A 20,768-nucleotide genomic window follows, 5' to 3' on the forward strand; every position below is an offset into this window, starting at 1 on the left:
ACATCTTCCTGGATGCTTTATAACCATTTATAGATGATAGCAAAGCAACTTCTGCAGCCACTGAGTTACTAGAAAGACACATTTTAATCAATGGACTAAAACTGAGGGATCTGCCACCTGAAAAAGTATCAGTTAATTTACAGACACAATGGAGCTTTAATGTTCTTATCCTCTCAGTATTAAAAATCTATAGTATAGTTGCACAATAAAGAAAAAATAGAGAAGATATAATTAATTAAATAGTAGTTTCCAAAAGCATATTGCTATGGACTTACTCCTGGTACCTATTAATACGATGTTATTTGTAGGTGAATAATGTTTATAGATATAACGAAGCATCTCCAAGTATCATGCATTCCCAAGACCATTTTCTTAATTAATAAAAAAAGATGAATATGAGAGACATGGAGACAAACAGAGAAGTCCATGTAAAGATAAAGGCTGGCAAAAATGAGACTTTTATATATGCAATTTGGAAATGTGGATTTGTGCCAGCTACCAGGAGGAGCAGGGAAGGGAAGCAGCCTTGGGAAGAGTCATCTCTGAATGACAGGTTGATTTTGAAACTCTGCTCTCAGAAACCTTGAAGAAATATTTGTGATGTAGAAAGACACTAAGAGTGTGGTAATATATTTCATTAGCACCAGGAAATTAATAGACACTCAAACTAAAACCTCAGGAAAAAAAAAGACAAAAAAGGGAGAGAAATGAAGCACTGTTCAAATGGGATGTGACTGTGCACTGTGATTCACACCTAGAAACATGAAAAGAAGTGCTAGCTAGAAATAGGTAGTTCACTGCAGTGTGGTTGCATTTTTATAATAGACTGAGATTTTTTACATGTTATCAACTGATGTGCTCTTTAGTTTCCATGTCCAACACAAGAGAAGGGAGAGCAGAAATTTTATTCATGTAGACACGCAAGACTAGTCTTCTTTTTTTTTTTTATCATTTTTTTAGGTTATATTTTGTGTTTGTTGCATCCACAAAATAGGGAGGATCATATATTTTACATAGCTGTGATGAAAGGAATAGACATATTTACACATATGTTCATATATACCCTTAAATTGCAATCGTTTTATGTATCTTTACTTTCATTCAAATAGCATTAGTACAAAAGATTTTTCATATGCTTTTAGTTTCATAATGTTGTGAGACCAGCACAGAGGTTTATCTAGAAGTGAATCATATAACATTAAAAAGCAGAAGTCAGACAGAGTTAAAACTTCAAAGTGGGGCCTCAGGAGATAATAGGGGATATAGATGTAATATAAGCTTTGTGGAAGGTGCTTTTAAAATGGCAAGAGTGAAGACAGTGCTAAGAAGAGCTTTCACCAAGAAGCTGGAACATCCTTAGAGGAGCATCACTCCTCAGCCCCCAACTCCACCCTACAAAGAAAACTGATAAAGTTCAACGGGATTTATAATAAGAGTTCTAACATAACAGAAATAGAAAACATATTTTCAAATTAATGAAATGCCTTTCATTTTAATGTAATATTTATAGTTAATAGCATGACTTAAAATATTGAAAACAACCTAAATTCTCAGTCATAGAGCACTAGCTTAATAATCATGACATATTCAATTAAACAACTATCCTCACAGGTAGGTATAAAAACAGACCAAAGAAATATAAGTAATTTAAATACATATAAGAAGTAAAAATACTACATTCTTCTTCTCTCCCTAAAAAGCAGAGATTAATGTCCTTTTGGTTAAGAACTACACGTAAAAACTCACTTCTAAAGGACAGCAACTTCAGAGGGGCAGCCTGAAAAGCTCTACCTTAAGACTAACCAAATTCAACTATACCAGTAGAGATCAGATCCCTTAGATTTGGTATAATAATGAAGATTGTTCATCTCACAGGTATTTATCCTTAAAGCCATCATCAAATGTTGAAAGAATTCAAAGAAGCCCAAACTGATAAATTTGCCATGAACCTCTTGGAAGATCATATCAAAGTATGTCAAGGTTATGACAAAGAGGATAAGTAAAAGGAAGAGGAGGAGGAATAGAAGGAGGAGGGGAAGGAGGAAGAAGATAAGAAACAAAGAAAGGAAGGAAGAAAGAAAGAAAGAAAGAAAGAAAGAAAGAAAGAAAGAAAGAGACAAGATGTGATAAGATTTGGCACAAACCCACACATCAAGGATACACAAGGAAGCCCAGTAAAAGAAAAGGGTCCCAAGGGCAGGGAAAAGTATCAGACACCCCAGCTTCCACTGTTAGCAGTTCCACAAAAAAAGCTAAGCAAAATGATCATAATGTATATGCAGAGGACCTAGTGCATACTCATGATTTTAGCCACAGGAGATACTATGTGAGGAACATACAGGAACTCATTATTGTCTTTGAAACTCTTCTATACCTTTAGCATTATTCTAAAAATAAGATAAAATTTAGAAAACAAAAATGGAAAAGGATATAAATACTGTTATGAAAAATAGAAATAATAAATAATTTTTCCAATTTTGCAAAACAAAATGCCTGAGAGTGGTGATGGTAGCAGTTTGCTTGCAGAGAGCAGGTCAGATGGGATTGGACAGAATTCACATGGTACCAGGATTTTATCTGCATATTCCTTTCATGAGGTTTGTTTATGAAAGAGGTAAAAGTTGCAAACATTTTACATTAAAAGTAAATAAGCAAGAATTGAAAATATCACAGGCAGGCCTGCAGCTTGTCTCAGTGGTGGTGGCCCTGCCTTCTGTTTCCCTTTTCTCTCCAGACCCTCAGTGCTCCCCTCCCCTCTGTCCCAACATCTGAGACACCCTACCCCCTGTCCCTCCCCAAAACTTCTCCGACTCAGTTCCTTATTACTTCCTCTTCCACTGTCTATTCTATTTCCCCATCTAAGTGAGGTTCAAGGAGTGCCTCCCTTGGCCCCTCCTTGTTATTTAGCCTCTTTGGTTCCATGATTTGTAGTATGGTTATCCTGTAGTATATGGCTAATGTCTCCTTATGACCTGTGACAGGGTAGGGTACTGTGAGGATATGGGGATGTCTCTAGCTGAGCCTCCTAGCAGCAGGGGACATGAGACTGAGGAGGCCACCTTCCAGTCAGGCAGGACTTATAGTTGTGAAAGGGAAACACCAAACCACTTACAATCAAAATTTATCATACCTATAAGATGTGCAGAGATAGAGACTGAGGGAATGACCAACCAATGCTTGTCCCAACCTGAGACCCACCCCATGGGAGAGAGTCAACCCTTGACACCGTTAAGGATACTCTGCTATGTTTACAGACAGGGGCCTAACTTAACTGTCCTCTGAGAAGCCCTACCCAGCACCTGATTGAATCAAATGCTAAGATTCACAGCCAAGCAATTACCTGGAGCTCAGGAAGTCCTGTGGAAGAGCAGGGCAGGGAGGGGGATGTAGGGGAGGAAGGATTCAAGGATCCAGAGGGTTCAAGGTCTCTGCAAGAAGGCCAACAGTTTCTTTATCCGTCCTTCAACTGAGGGACATTTAGGCTGTTTCCAGATTCTGACTATTATGAATAAGGCTGCCATGAACATAGTTGAGCATATGTCCCTGCTGTGTGGTAGAGCATTTTCTGGGTATATTCCAAGGAGTGGAATAGCCGGTCTTGAGGAAGCCCTATTCCCAGTTTTCTGAGAAAGCGCCAGATAGATTTCCAAAGTGGTTATATTAGTTTGCATTCCCACCAGCAATGAAGGAGTGTTCTTCTTTCTCCACATCCTCCCCAGCATGTGATGTCACTTGAATTTTTTATCTTAGCCATTCTGATGGTTTTAGATGCAATCTCAGAGTCATTTTGATTTGCATTTCTCTGATGATTAATGATGTTGAGCATTTCTTTAAGTGTTTCTCAGCCATTCGATATTCCTCTGCTGAGAATTCTCTGTTTAGTTCTGAGCCCCATTTCTTAGTTGGGTTCTTTGGTTTGGTGGTATTTAATTTCTTGAGTTCTTTATATATTTTGGATATTAGTCCTTTATCAGACGTAGGGTTGGTTACGATCTTTTCCCAGTCTGTAGGCTGATGTTTTGTTCTGTTGACAGTATCTCCTGCCTTACAGAAGCTTCTCAGCCTCATGAGGTCCCATTTATTAATTGTTGATCTTAAGGCCTGGGCTGTTGGTGTTCTGTTCAGGAAGTTGTCTCCTGTGCCAATGTGTCCCAGGCTCTTCCCCACATTTTCCTCTAACTGATTTAATGTCTCTGGTTTTATGTTGAGGTCTTTAATCCACTTGGACTTAAGTTTTGTGCATGATAACAAATAGGGGTCTAATTGCACCTTTCTACATGTAGACATCCAGTTAGATCAGCACCATTTGGTATTCCCTAGTAAGTTGAGTGGGTGCTATCTATGACATAAACTTTGCTGCCTGTTTTCAATCACTTCCCCCTTTGTTTGGCCTCAATGGATAAGGAGGAGCTCATTCCTGATTTGATTTGATGTGCTGTGGTGGGTTGGTGAGGGAGGTTCCCTTTTTCTAAGGACAAGGTTAGGGGACAGGCAAAAAAAAGGGTAGGAGGGAGGGACTAGAAGGAGAGGAGGGAAGGGCCTATGATTGGGATATAAAGTAGATATGTTAATTAAAAAATTTAAAAAAACAATTGAGTGGAGAGGGGGGACTGACTTTCACACGGACTCTCATGTCCCATATTTGACCACATCCCCTGGATATGGAGGCCTGGTGGCACTCAGAGAAAGGATAGCAAGCTACCAAGAAGAGACTTGATGCCCTATGAGCATACACAGGGGGAGGAGGTCTCCCTCAGTCACAGTCATAGGGGAGGGGAGTAAGGGGAAAATGAAAGGGAGGGAAGAATGGGAGGATGCAAGGGATGGGATAGCAATTGAGATGTAATATGAATAAATTAATAAAATACATCTTTTAAAGGTAATACATGAAATCATAAAAAGCCCCCCCCCAAAAAAAAAAGAATTGAAAATATCTAACGCAACAGAAACAAATAAACTTAAAGATCAATATAGTCAACATAGTCAACCATGAGCAACAAAAGAATATAATATGTGGGTCAGCCTAAAGGCAGCCAATTGGTGTTCTTCCGCAGATTCAGAACAAGGAAGGACAAAGGAAGGATGGTGGGGATGCATGTACTGAAAGGAGACATTATACCAGCAGAAGAATTAAGCACACTCTATGGGGAATGGCTGAGTTCTCTATGAAAGGGAAAAAATAGCTACATAAAGCATTTTGGATATTTAGAGAAATTTAAGATTTAGTATTAACTGCATGGTATTACCCAGGTGCAGGCAAAGCTCCTGGGTTGACTGTGGTGCTGGTGGTTGGAGTGTTCTTGCTTAGGCAGAACCAAGTTGAAGATTTTAGAGGATGAGTACACTGAAAACTAAATAATCTGGCCAACTTTGATTGCACTTGAAAAGTAGGAAAATCTAGCTGTGGAATATAAAGGGGTTCGTTGTACTATTATTTTAACTTTTCTGTAGGTTTGTAATGTTTCAAATAAAAATTAAATTTCAGAGAATCACATACTTTTCCTTTTGTTACTCATTCTACAACACAGTAGGGATTTTTCTTTTAATTACTTCTTATCTACTTCAATAATTTTCATTGTAATTACTTGTCTGTGGCTTTTATTACTCCAAAAATTATGCTAATTTTTATTACTTGAAGATCAACTATGTCACACATATTGTCAAAGTCTTTAGCAACCTCCCCACCATAAAAAGTAAATGTCTGGAATTTTACAAAAACTACAGGTACATGTCCAGAGCAGGTTTCTAATCCATTTATATTACAGTCACTTTACTTTTTATTTCCTACATATAAGTATGTAGGCTGATTCCTAAAATAGTCATGAATGATACTGTGAAATATGATTGTTACCTGGGCACAGTAGCTTGCAGAGTTTCTACTGCATTTGAGGGTATCAATAGTAGTTACTAGGAAAAGTGATGATGTTGACCAATATCATGCTAGTGCACACTTGTGATTGTGGCCTCTTGAAATTTCTGTTTTCTTACTTTTTTAAAGGACACAGTACAGAGAGCTGAGTCACACAACTTGGTCCCAGGCCAGCGATACTCCTGGGGCACCTGGCAAAAGCAAAGGCCAGACACACAGCAGGGAAAGATTTCCTCAAATGTGAGATGTTTTCGTAAGTACAGTATGGCATTTGGGATTTTTTTTAATTGTGTCTCTTTTTGCTTCTAAGTTTATTCTTTATAATGTAAGTACTGGGGGCATGCTATTTGATTCACAAAGAAATTAAAGAAAACATTTTATACTCCCAAGTTTTAAAGTATTAAAACTAGAAAAAAAGTACATCATATGTACTTTGAGGTGAGCTCATGTTTCTATAATTAAGTAAAATTGATACTTACCTAGAATTTTAATTTCACAAATATAATTCTCTTTTTATATTCTGAGATTATTCAAGAATTTGCATAGCTGATTATAATATATATATTATGCTTTATTTTAATAGGAAAAATTGTAATATGAATTCTAAATATGAAATTAAGGCTTTCTGAGTTCAATTGATAATCCTGTCACCTTTAGCCATGTGTTTATGGGAAGGCCTTGTTTTGTTTTCCTCTAGAATGAGTAAGCGTATACCTACTAAATAGAACTGTTGAAACTAATTTAAAAAGCAAATTGATCAGAAAAGTAACCAGTGCTGGTAAGATATAGCAAACACATTTAAAAACCTAACTCCTACGAGAAAATGGGCATCCCAGGAGACAGAAAAACAAAGGGAAAATGGAGTAACAGCCAAAACTCTAAGGCTGATTCTTCAGTGACCTATGGCTGGCAAACATGGAGGTACCAAAGTGCCCAATATCAGACAGTATTGTTTCTTCAAGAGATAAAATAAACCACAAGGATACAAAGTATATGAAATTAGAAGTGCTACATCCTAAACACAGAGACCCACAAATGACTTGAGAGCAAAGAGAGAACTAGGAGGGAGAAATGATTCTGTCTATCCCTCAAGAAACCAAGGATGTTAGTTCTTGTTTAGGACTGGGGGTTAAGTTCATCTGAGAATCTGAACACCCAGAATCCTATAGGCTGATAATCCAAATGCATAGAATATACATGGTATGACAAAACTCCAGTTTTCTAGACAAAATGAAAGTGGTGATGTGGATAAAATATCTACAAAAGCACTAGATGTGACAATGATGCTGAAACAGGGAGAGAAAAAGAAGGGATGCAAAATGTTGGGTCTTCCCATTGAGAAATTAGTATGCTTGATTTATTATGCTAAAATTAAGAATTTGATGGAATAGATTGAGAGTAAGACCACAGGAGAGAATTTCTGCACACACACAAAAAAATTTTAAAGGTTATTGCTGATAAAAAGTCAATTTCAGATTCAGGGGGCCAATCACTGTCCACCAGGATACTCGAGGGTGGCATACATGCAAGATTAGTCTCAGCTTGTTAAAATGGTGCAATACTATCTGAAAGAGCATCTCTGTGGTAAAGCTAAAGAGGATAAAGTTTCTAGTGTGTAAAAACCAAAGTGAAAACTTTTTATAGTTTATTCCAAAACTGTCTTTGTCATTCATCCTTTCACAATGTTAAGGCTACAAGCAGGTTTTAATATGTCTACCTGGTTTGACTATCAAGTTGAGGGAAGGTAGAACAGAGAGTAATTGCTCCCTTTTATGACCCTTGTCTCTACATATAAGGAGAACATAAAAAGATTTCAGGATTTTGGGTGTTGTTGTTTTTGTTGCTGTTACTTTTGCTTTGCTTTATTTTGCCAGTTCTTGAAGAAGCTAAAAATAAGAATGGAAAAGAAACAGAAAAGAGTGTTAAAAATAGCCAGTAAAAGAAAACAATTTAATACTCCATTTCCGAGGCTAAATAATTGCACCCAGAATAAGAGAAATATCTTGGCTCAGTGGAAGTTAAGATCTATTCTATTTTACCATTGTTCTTCCTTACCCTTTACAGTCAAACTTAACCTAAAAGTAAAATATACAACTCCAGCCCCTTCAAATCATCTTGTTCTGCACCAAGAGGAAAAAGAAAAACGAGATGCGCTGGTTGCAATCACAGTCTCACAGTCCAGTGTACAGGCTCACCAAAGACAGGAACCCAATAGTAGAAGTACAAAAATATTCTGCTTTGTCCCCACTTCATCAGTGAATTACAAAGGACATAATTCTATGGTTCATTTTACTCAATGCATCACATCCACCTTTCTACCAGAAGTTGAATGGCATTCTAAAAGAAAATCAAACTTTAATAAAAATGAAGCAAGAATCAGAACAATAGTCAGATACGGAAGGTGTGTTAAAGTTTCAGAAAAGTAAATTGTAAAATGTATGGATAATGTGCTAAGGAACATTATGGGGAGAGTTTTAAAATGAAAAAGTAGATGGTTAATATTATAGAGAAATGTCCCAACCTCTGGCCTACTAATGCCACGTTGCAGAGGGAGTATCTACCCAGGCCCTCTGAGCTCCATCCTGGCAGGGAGCTCCATGCTCTAGCTCCCAGATGTGTTCCACCTCCTAAGACACCACCTCATCAGGAATCCTAGCAACTGGAAGCCACCTGGAAATAACAGAGCCTGCCAGCAGAGGTGAGGTCTGCCCCAGGCCATCTGGGCTACATCCCTCCCCTCACCCCCAATGTGTTCCACTCCATAATATCAGGGCATATTCCATTTCCTGGGCCACATCACCATCTGTAGTCCCAGAGATAGGCAACCATCTGGGAGACCAGCAGGTCCTGGAGACCAGCAGGCATCAGGGGAGAGCACTAACCAGCAGAGAGCAGAAGAGCCAGTCATCAGGTTCCAACAGCTCCCCACCTATCCTGTTTCCTGGACCACATCTCTATCTGCAATCCCAGAGACCAGCAGTCATCAAAGACTACCAGTTCTCCCTCTATCTCCAGAGACCTGCTACCACCTAGGACTACCAGCTCTATCTATAATCTTAAAGGCTTATTACTATCAGGTACCAACAGACTTACTAAGACCAGAGTCAGCCAACTGGCTAGAGGTTAGCATAAGAACACAAGCCAGAAAATCTAGGGCAATCTGGCACATTGGGAACCCAACCACCCTACTTCAGCAATCCCTGCATATCCTAACATACTTGAAGTGCAAGAAAAATGGTCTTAAATATAATGTTGTGAAAATGGTAGAGGTAGTGAAAGAGGAAAATAAATCCCCCAAAGAAATATAGGAAAATATATTCAAACAGATGAAGGAATTCAATAAATCCTTTAATAAAATATATGAAAGTACAAACCAATTTGAGAAGGAAATGAACAAAACTATTCAAGATATAAAAATTGAAACAGAATAAATAAAGAAAATACAATCTGAGGCAATCCTGGAGATGGAAAACTGAGAGAATAGATCAGGAACTACAGACATTAACATCACCAACACAATACAAGAAATGGAAGAGAGAATCTCAGAGGTAGAAGATACAATTGAAAAATGGATCAGTAGAAGAAAAAGTTCCTGACCCAAACCATTCAAGAAATCTGGGATTTTATGAAAATATAAAACATAAAAATAGGAATAGAAGAAAAAGACTCACAGCTCCAAGTCCCAGAAAATATTCTCAACAAAATCATAGAAGAAAACTTTTCCAACCTAAAAAAGGAGATGTCTATATAAACATACACAACGCTTACAGAAAACCAAATACATTGAACCAGAAAAAAAAATCTCCAGCGACATAATAACCAAAACACTGAATGTACAGAACAAGGAAAGAATATTAAAAGCTGCAACAGAAAAAGGCCAAGTCACAGATAAAGGCAAAACTATCAGAATTTCACCTGACTTCTCAGCAAAGACTATGAAAAAAAGAAAGACTGGGGAGATGTCATGCAGACTATAAGAGATCATAGATGTCAGCCCAGACAAAACATTCAATCGCCATAGATGGAGAAAACAAGATATTCCATGACAAAACCAAGTTTAAACAGTACCTAGGCACAAATCCAGCCCTACAGAAGATACTAGAAGGAAACTCCAACCCAAGGAGGCAAAAATACACACAGGAAATAAATAACTCCATATCTGTGAAATCAAAAGAAAGGAAATTCTCTCTCTCTCTCTCTCTCTCTCTCTCTCTCTCTCTCTCTCTCTCTCTCTCTCCCCCCCCCCTCCCATCACCACCACCATAAAAATAACAGGAATTAACAACCACTAGTCATTAATACTGCTCAACATCAATGGCCTTAACACCCCCAATAAAAAAACCCACAGGCTAAAATAATGGATAAAAAACAGGCCCCATTTTTCTGTTACATATAAGAAACACACCCCAGCAATAAAGATAGACATTACCTCATAGTAAAAGGCTGGAAAATGGTTTCCCGAGCAAACAGACCCAAGAAGCCTACAGGAGTAGCCATTCTAGTATCTAATAAAATAGACTTTCAATCAAAACTACTCAAAGGAGATGAGGAAGCACACTTCATACTCATCAAAATAAATAAATAAACAAAATAAAACAAAACAAAAAACTACACCAAGATGACAACAAAATTCTAAATACTTTGCCCCAAATGCAAGGGCAACCACATTCATAAAAGGAACATTACTACTACTACCTCGAATCACACATCAAATCCCACACACTAATAGTGGGAGACTTCAACAACCCACTTTCACCAATGGACAGATCATCAAGACAGAAACTAAGTAGAGAAATAATAAAAATACTAGGTGTTCATCCAAACACAAAAGCATCTCACAGAACTTTCTCCAAAATTGAGCACATTACCAGTCACAAAACAAACTTCAGTTACAAGAAGATGGAAATGATATCTTGCACCTTATCAGACCACCGTGGATTAAAGCTGGACCTCAACAACAATAGAAACAACAGAAAGCCTACAAACTCATGGAAACTGAAAAATTCCCTACAATGTGACCACTGGGTCAAGGGTAAAAGAAAGAAATAAATTATGACTTCCTAAATCTCAATGAAAATGAAGGCAAAACATACCCAAACATATAGGACACAATGAAAGCAGTGCTAAGAAAAAAGATCAAAGCACTAAGTGCTTTCATAAAGAAATTGGAGAGATCCCATAGTAGCGACTTAACAGCACACCTGAAAGCTCTAGAACAAAAAGAAGAGCAGAGTCTGGAGAAAAAAAAATTCTTCTGTTGAGATTCTCTCTTCCCTAGAGACTCTAACTTGTGTCAAATTGACAAAACTAACCAGCACACCTAAATAAAACACAAATTTCCACAAGACTGTATAGAAAACCATATCCTAGAATACATATATGATAATGACTTTTAGATACAACACTAAAGGACTGATCCATGAAAAAAATAATAAGCCGTACTTCATTAAATTCACATTTTCTGTTCTATTAATGACAATGCCAAGGAAATAAAAAATGCCAAAGACAAGGCGGAAATATAGCATACTTATTAAAAATGTTATTCAAAATACAGAGAAATCTTATGACTAAAAAAATGTCCATTTCAAAATGAGTAAACAGGCACTATGACAAAGAAGACAGACCCTTGGAAAATAAGCATATGTAAAGATGTGCACCATCAAATGGCATTCAGAGAATGCGGTTTATGATGAGACACCATTTCATCTCCATTAGAACAGCCAAACCTCAACAGACTGCTATTAAATGCTTAGGAGGAAAGGGCAAAAGAAATACTCTTTCTTCGCTGATGAAAAGAAAATGAGCACCGTCACTTTAAAAGACAATTTTGACAATTTGTTACAAATCTCCATACTCTTAGCATAAAATCCAGCAATGTTTCAGCTTGTTATTACCCAAAGGAGCTTAAAACATGCCCACACAGAAACCTTTGCATATGATGTTTATAGAAACCTCATTCATACTTGCCAAAACTTGGAGGCAACCAAGATGTCCTCCAGTAAGCAAGTAGAGAAAAAAAACTGTTATATTCAGGCAATGGAGTACTATTCATTACTGAACGGAAATTATTTTTAGGAGATGAAAAACAGAGAAAAAAGCAAATATGCATTATTCAGTTTTTTAAAAAGTCATCCTATAGTAACCACATTCTGAAGGCAGTTAAAAATAATAGGCAGAGGTTATGAAGAAGATTTTTTAAAATATGTATTTAAATGAAATAAAATTACACCCCTTTCTGCTGTTGCTTCCTTTCCTCTATTTCTTCCCAGCTGCCCTTCCTAAAGCCCCTCCCAAAATAAGTGTTTTTTTTTCTCTATTATTGTTTTATATACAGAGAGAGAGAGAGAGAGAGAGAGAGAGAGAAAGAGAGAGAGAGAGGTATATGACAAATATATAGATGCAATCTGCTGAATCTGTTTTTGTTGTTTGTGTATATTTGGCACCATAGCTGACCATTCCATATTGGACAAACAATAAGGTGGCTCACCCCCAAGGGAAGCAAAGTCTCTCTCTCTCCTAACAGTCTTTATTTGCTTGTAGTTCTTTGACTATGGGTGGAACTCCATGAAAATTTCCCCTTCCACATTAACAGTTAACCTACCCATTCATATTGTCTTTGTGCTAGTCTTACATACTCAGTCATGTCTAGGGGAGAGTTTCACAGCAGATTCCCTGATATTTTGGCTTGGATAATTTTCTTTTTTCCCTCTTGCATGATGTTCACTTAGCCGCAGAAGTATAAGCTTTGTTGTACATCTATCCATCTGCACTTAGCTCCCCATTATCTATTGATCTCTACATTGTGTCCAATTGTGGTTTTCCGTGATGGTCACCATTTGTTATGAAAAGAGGCTTCTTTGATAAGGTGGAAACCACACTTATCTGTGGGTATAAAGATATAAGAATAAAAATTTAAGTGTAGGATTATGCTGGCCTAACAAAGAGGTAGTAATAGACTCTTTTCTAAGGCCCGTGACCTCAATAGCCAATGGAAGCTGGCTGGCTAGGTTACCAGTATCAAGTGTGATTTCCCCTCTGTTGCATGGTTTAAATCTACTTAGATAGCAATTGGTTATCACCAAAATATTGGTGCCATTATTGCAGCTTTAAGCATTTCTTGCCATCCTGGTAATTTCTTTTTTTACCATAAGTGTTGCAGTTGAGTGGAGTATTTAACTGTTTTCCTCCCTTGGCTGCTTACATAGTATTTTCTGGAACCATGAAAATTAGAGCACATGAAAGAGGCTTTCAGGTCTCTTGAATCAGCTGAATCCTATGCTCTACTGTGTGGTGTCTTCAGGGTCAGGGCCCACCTTTATCCCTGAAAGGCAATCAAGGGCTACATGGGGGAGGGGAAGGAGGGGGAGACGGCCTCTGACAAGATCTCTCGTCCACGGGATTTGATCACTCCTCTTGGTAGAGAAGCCATGTCGGAACACAAAGAAGGGGGATGCAGACTGTCTGGATGCAGACCTGATAAGATGTGGTCTGACAGTGGGGCAGGAGGACCCCACCTGTAAGAGATCTAGGGGAGAGAAATGGGGGGGGGGGGACAGGAAGATAAGAGCAAGGGGTTTACAATCCAGATGTAATGTGAATAAATCATAATTTAAAAAAAAGAAAAATGTGTACTGTTTTAGGAATCTTCTGGACAACCTTGACCAATCATTCAAAAGGAAAAGTCAGCTGCCTAGTACTGTGGTTTTTCATGTCTGTGGTTCTTACGTGTATGTGGATATTCGTACACATAAATTTATATGTACTGTGTATAATTTTAGGTACATATAAAATAATATGACTCCTTTATCCATTACCAAACACTCTTGGGTTTGTTTGGTTATCATTCTTCCTTCTCCTTCTACACGCCTCCCCCTCCTTCTTCCTCAGTAGGAGCATCCTCCCTGTTTTTTTTTTCTTTTAACTTGATATCACCTATAACCTTAACCTGCTATCCCCCTCAAAGCTCCACACATCCCTATGGTCCCTTTATATTTTGCTGTGATTTGGGACCATTTCAGGTTGATTACTCACATCTCAGGATTTGCAGCTAGCAACCAAAGATGAGAGAGAGTATATGGCATTTGTCTTTCTGGTTCTGTATTACCTCAATTAATCTAGGTCCATCCATCTATCTGCAAATTTTGTTTCTCTTACAGCCCATTATCCATGAGTGCTACATTTTCATTGGCCATGGCTAAACTGAAGACGTTTAGACTATTTCTGTTTCCTGGCTATTTTGAATATGGAAGCAATGAACATGGCTGAGCAGATATGCAGTAAGATGATCAGCCTTTGTTGCATATGCCAAAAAGAGGCCAAGTTGTATGTGGTAGATTTATTTTTAGTTTGTTGTTGTTGTTGTTGTTGTTGTTGTTGTTGTTGTTTTGGTTTTTTGAGACAAGGTTTCTCTGTGTAGCCTTGAGCTGTCCTGGACTTGCTTTGTAGACCAGGCTGGCCTCGAACTCACAGCGATCCGCCTGCCTCTGCCTCCCAAGTGCTGGGATTAAAGGCGTGTGCCACCACGCCCGGCTTTTTTTTTTTTTAATAACTATCCAATACTGATTTCTAGAGTGACTGCACTGGTGTGGAAGGAATGTCTTGAGTGGACGTAAAAACTGTCAATAAAGCACTGTTTAGCCAATCAGCTGAGCAGAAGGACAGGAAGTGGAAGGCAGGACTTCCTAGAGTGGGGGGGGGGGGGCAAAGCCAAGCTTGACAGTTGAGAGGGAGAAAGGAAGAGGGTTGATAGTTGATAGGGAAGGAGAGAGAAGTCTCTGAGGATCACAGTGGCAAGTGATTGGGATATATGTATGATATAAGGTTTGGAGTAGTTTATGTTAGTTTACCACTAGATTAGAATCAGTTTAGACTCTGCCCGCCGTACTGCTGGCAGCCTTAAAATACGTTTCAGACTCTGTGTCAGTTATTGGCTTTGTAAGCTAAACCAATACAAATTATTGTAACAAAATGGCGCCCAACATGATTTGCATTCTCACCACCAGTCTAAGAAGTTCTCTTTCACTGCAACTTCATTAGCATTTGTTGTCAGTTGTTTTGTTGACTTTAGATAGTCTACCTGGGATAAGATGAAATATCAAAATATCAAGTTAGCATTTCCCTAATTGCTAACAATGATGAATAGTTTTTTAAGGTGTTTCCTAACCACTTCTATCTCTTCTACTAAGAACTTTTTAGAAACTTAGCCCATTTTTAAATGATTGTGTCATTTGCTTCTTTTTCTTGGGTTGTTTTATTGTTGTTGTTTGGGTGTTTCTTTGTTTGTTTTAGTTCTTTGTAATATGGCTATCAATGCTCTGTTACACATATAGCTACCAAAGATTTTTCTTCCATTCTATGGGTTTCTTCACTTGCTTTACTGCTTTCTTAACTATAACAAATTCTTTTACACATTGTGAGGTCCCAGGGGAGAATTATTGGTCTTAATTTCTTGGCACATGAAATCCAATTCAAGAAGCCCTGTACTACATCTATGTCTTAAAGAGTCCTGCCTAAATTTTCTTCAGGTAGTATTTTGGGTTTCAAATTTAAACTTTGATTTTCTTGATTCTAACTTTTTTCAGGGTGGTAGATATGGGTGTAATTTCATTTTCCTACATGTGGACATCCAACTTGCTCTGCATTGTCTTTTGAAGATCTTGTCTTCTCTCCAGTGTTTGGCTTTGCTTCTGAATTGAACATCAAACAGCTAAATTTACAAGTACACATCTTTGAGAATTCTATTTTTTTTTTCTATTGGTCTCCATTTCTATTTTTGTGCTATACCATACTGGTTTTATTACTGTAGTTCTACAACATGACTTAAGGTCTGAAATTACAATCCCCTGCTCCCTAGTATTCTTTTTGCTAAGGATTGTTCTGAGTATTTTGGGGGTCTTTTATGGATCCATATGAATTTTAAGGATTTTTTTTCTATTTCTGTGAAAAATGTTGTGAATGTTTTGATTGGATTGCACTAAATCTGTACATTACTTTTGGCAGTTAGTCATTTTCTACCTTATGCATTCACTCATATTAATTTTACCAATCCATAAACACAAGCTGTCATTCCATTTTTTAAGTACCTTTCTCAATCGTTCTTTGGAGAACTGAAGTTTTCATTGTAGAGGTATTTCACCTCTTTGATTTATTCAGAAATATTTTATTGTCATTGATTCCATTATAATTTATTCAGAAATATTTTATTGTCATTGATTCCATTATAATTCACAGTGTAGCCATGATCTTTCTCAACATCTTTATTTTGAAATATAGAAAGGCTCATGATTTTGGTACAATTATTTTTTAACATGACACTTTGTGCTGAAATTGTTGATTGTGTATAGAAACTTTCTGATGGATTTTTAAAAAATATCTTACATATAATATCATATCATCTATAAATAGGGATATTTTTACGTTCTCCTTACTATCTATATCCCTTTAATTTCCTCATTACCTTACTGCTCCAGCTGGTGCTCTGAGCATTGTACTCTAAAAGGGTGCGTATAGTGGGCAGTCATGACTCCTTAATTTTAGTGAGAATTACATTGAGGTTTTCTCTACTTAGGAACATGTTGCCTGTGGGTTTGTCATATATAACCTTTATTATGTTGAAATATTTTTCACTCCAGTGTTACTCACTCTAAGATTTTTATCATGAAAGCATGATAAATTTTGTCAAAGGTTTTCTTCATTTACTGAGATGGTCATGTGACTTTGTCTTTACATCCACTTATATTATACATTATATTTGCTAATTTACATTTCTTCGGCCTGCACTGCACTTCGAGAATAAAGTCAGTTTTGTCATTCTTTATACACTCTTGTCTTGGGTTTAATAGTATTTATTGAGGGCTTTTGCATTTATGTTCATTTGGGATATAAATCTGTAGTTCTGTGTTATTGTTGTTTTGTGTTTACCTCATTTAGGTATTAGAGCTACACAGAACGATAATAAGAGTGATCATTCTATCTCTTTTGTTGCTATTGTTTGTGTTGCTGTTGAAGAGTTTAAGAAAACTTGATTGTAGTTCTCCTTTAAAAGTCTGATAGAATTCAGCCAAAAAAAAAAAAATCCATCTATGACTGACTGAGCTCTTTTTGCTCAGAAGGCTTTTTATTACTGTTTCAGTTTCCTCTTTGGGTTAGGTTGTTGGTATATTCTTGCATTAACTTTGACAGTTTAGTTAATCAGAAAATTAATCCAGTTTTTTAGATTTTTCAATTTAATTGCACACAGGTTTTAAAAGTATTCCCTTATAATATTCTGGTATTCTGGGTTTTTTTCTGTCTATTGTGACTTTCCTGTTAACCTCTATTTCTTTCAGTTATGTGAGCTGAATGTCTATCCATCTTTTTTTCTTCTTAAAGAATATGTTCTTAGAATAATTGGTTCTTTGTAAATTTTTTTGCTCCTATTTTATTAATTTCTGCCTTGCTTTTTACTCTTTATTGTTATCAGATGGTTTGAGATTAGTTTACTTTTGTCTTTCAAATTCTTGAGTTGCATTATTAAGTCATTTATTTGTGTTCTTTTATGTAGGCACTTAGGAGTATACATTTCTCTCTTAGAACTGCTTTAATGCGTCCCAGAAGTTGTGTGTGTATGTGTGTGTGTATGTGTGTGTGTGTGTGTTTTCATTTTCATTTAGTTCCCTGAATAGATTAACGTTATTTTAAGAACAAAATATCCCAGTTATATGATTTTACCAATAAAGACTCAGGAGCCAGATACTAGGGTGAAAATATGCTAGCTCAGAGATGCAGAGAAAGCACATAGCTAATCTTCCAACTCAGCTCTCATCACAGAAGGAAAGGAGCCAAATGCTCCTACTTCTTCCCCACACTGTCTTAAATGCTCATCTCTCAATGTCTCTCCTTTGTGTTTAATACCTGTCACTAGTTTCTTGCTCTGCCTCTTGACCTAGGGTGGTCTTTATTTATCTCTTGGATTAAAGGTGTGTGCTGGGGCTGAGCCACACCACAAGTAATTGTTTATACTAAACAAAGAACTCTTGGATTAAAGCTATGTTCCAGGGCTAAGTTACACTATTAAGGATTGGTTTACAATGAACAGAAAGCTCTTGGGTTAAATGGGGTGTGTTAGGGCTGAGCCCACCAAACAAGAAATGGGTTTTTACAGTTCACAATCTCTGAGTTCACTATGGTAACAAATATCCTGCAACAGCCTGACTTTTTTTTTTTCTCTTTTGACTCAGTTACAAGAAGTTGTACACTTTAAATTACACAATTTATTTTGTTTTTATCAATTGGTATCTTTAATTCCATTATATGTGTTTAACAAAATTGGATGGGCCAATGTCTGGTGTATATATATATTATTGTAAGGTTGTGATCCCTTGATTAGAATAAAGTATCCTTTATCTCTTCTGATTAAATTTAATTTGAAATCTATTTTATTGGGTATTTGAATGGCAATGTCTGCGGGTTTCTTAACTCCATTTGATTAAAATACATGTTTTTCCATTCTTTCTACTTAAGGTGATCCCTATGTTTAAAGCTATGATAGATTTTCTTGAAAGCAACAGACAGAGGAATGTTATGTCCTAATCTACTCAGCTATCCTGAGTCTTGTGGTTGGAGAGTTGTGGTGATTATCACCTAGAGTGATATCACTTAGAGTTCTTATTGAAAGTTTTTGTGTTGATTGGAGCATTTTGATGTTTTGTTGATGGATTGTGTTCTTAGTTGTGGTTTGTTTTTCATTAAATTATAGCTTCATTTGTTTTCTTTCTGGAATCTCTTGGCTGTGCTTGTTCATCTCTTCAGTTCAAAGTATTTTTTTCAATACTCTGTTTAGTAGTTTTTTTCTTAGATGTGAATTTTTAAGGCTTTTTGAATCATGGAAAATTTTCTTTCTTCTTTAAATATGACAGATAATTTTGCTGAATATCATATTCTAATTTTACAGTTACAGATTTTTTTTTTTTACAATGTGGAGTGTATTGCTTCAAGATCTTCTGGATTTCAGAGTTTCCACTGAGAATTCTGGTGTTATTCTGATCAGTTTCCATTATAGGTGACTTGTGATTTTTCTTTGGTACCTTTCAGTATTATTTCTTCACTCTATATATTTATTACTTTGACTATGATATGCTGTGGAGTGAGCTTCCTACTGATCTTCTCTAGTTGTGGTTCTGTGTGCTTCTTGAATCTGTATGAGTATGTCTTTTCTTAGTTTTGAGAAGTCCTCTTCTATAAACTTATTGAAGATCTGTCAAATTCCATTGATCTGAAATTCTTTTCCTTCTTTGGCTATGATTTGAAGATTTGGTCATTTGTATGTGTTTTATATTTCCGATATGTTCCTATCCTATGCTTTCAATTTGTTCACTGTCTTTACACGTTTGTAATCTACTTTATCTATGAATCCTAATATTCTATTTTCTGCTAGATTCACTTAATTTGTAAGGTTTCCCCATGAATTTGATAAGTGAGATCTTGGATTTTTTTTTTATTTCATCTTTATTTGGCTTGTGTTTGCTTCAGGTTTTATCTCTTTATTGAATTCAACATTTAAGTCCTGGACTATTTTAGTTCTTTTGTTTAGGTGTGTATTTTTATTTTCTTGGGCATCATTGGATAGCTATTATTATCTTCTTGGAGTTGATTGAAGTATCTGTCTATGTCTTCTTTAACTCTGTGATTATTTTAATAAAGTTTCTTATTTTTAAAAATTATGTATCCAGAGACTCATCTAGGTAGTTTTTATTAAAAACTTCTACAGAACTGAAAAGATGTTTTGTATAAATAGGAATCCTGGGCCTTTCATCCAAAATTAGACTTGTTTGTAGATGCAGGGAGTGAGCCATTTTTTTTAATAGCAAAACAGTCTGTATAATGCTAAGTGGTAAATACTTCATTGTACATTTGTTGAAATTAAATTTATGTACCACACTCATAAGATCTAATGTAACCTATGAATTTCAGAGTGTGGTGATGAATCAGAAAGAAAAAAAGAGTAAACAACTCTTTTGGGTAGTAGTGACATCAGGAAATGCCATGCACATGTGGAGACTCCATGCTTTCCACTAAATTGCCTATATGCTTACAGCTGACTTAAATGATAAACTACATTAACTTACAGATGGTCCAAGCTGAGTGTTTATCCCACTTGCTTTGCTCTCTGAACTCTATCCCACTAACCCAAATTTACCTTTTGACTCTCTGACCCATTTTTGCATATCCCAAAAAGGCTTTGCTTTTTCTAGGCAATTTCTTGCTTATTCTGTCAAATAATGAACTCTAGCATTTGTCCCTAAAGAGAGAGCACAGTTCAGTGAAATGAATAAGTAATAGTGAAGTCTGTGCAGACTTTGATTTGGTGTCAAAAAAAAAAAACATGTTTTAAGTCCTGCCTTTACTCACCATTAGCAATATAATTACTAATGAAATACTTAAACACTCTGTATTTTAGTCCCTCTTTACATGAAATATCTACAATAGTACTTGCACCACAGGTGCCATATAAATGAGATACGTCTGTAAATATTAATAAGTCAAATTGGACATGATATGTAACAAGCGCTCCTTCCGTTTACACTTACACAAAATTTACCTTCCACATTTTAAAACTCTACATTTGCCACATCTGCAAATTATCCCACGCCAAATATGCCAAGTAACGGCACATGTCAGTTACTTAGAGAAAGAAAATTCATTTGTCACCCTCCTACTGAAAACTGTATTTCCAGGACTGCATTATTAGCTTGGTAGCACTTAGTTCCACTGAGTAGGAGATTAAAGAGAAACAGGCAAGGACGAGAAAACTCACTTTTGTCTGTCTCCATTCAGCAGCAGCAGCCACTGAATGCACTCTTCTTTCACAGTGCCAGCTTTCCTAGACTGCTTCCTTCCCACATCCACCTGCCACTGGGCA

Source organism: Acomys minous, assembly GCF_964271855.1.
Source record: "Acomys minous genome assembly, chromosome: 10".
Classification (NCBI taxonomy): Eukaryota; Metazoa; Chordata; class Mammalia; order Rodentia; family Muridae; genus Acomys; species Acomys minous.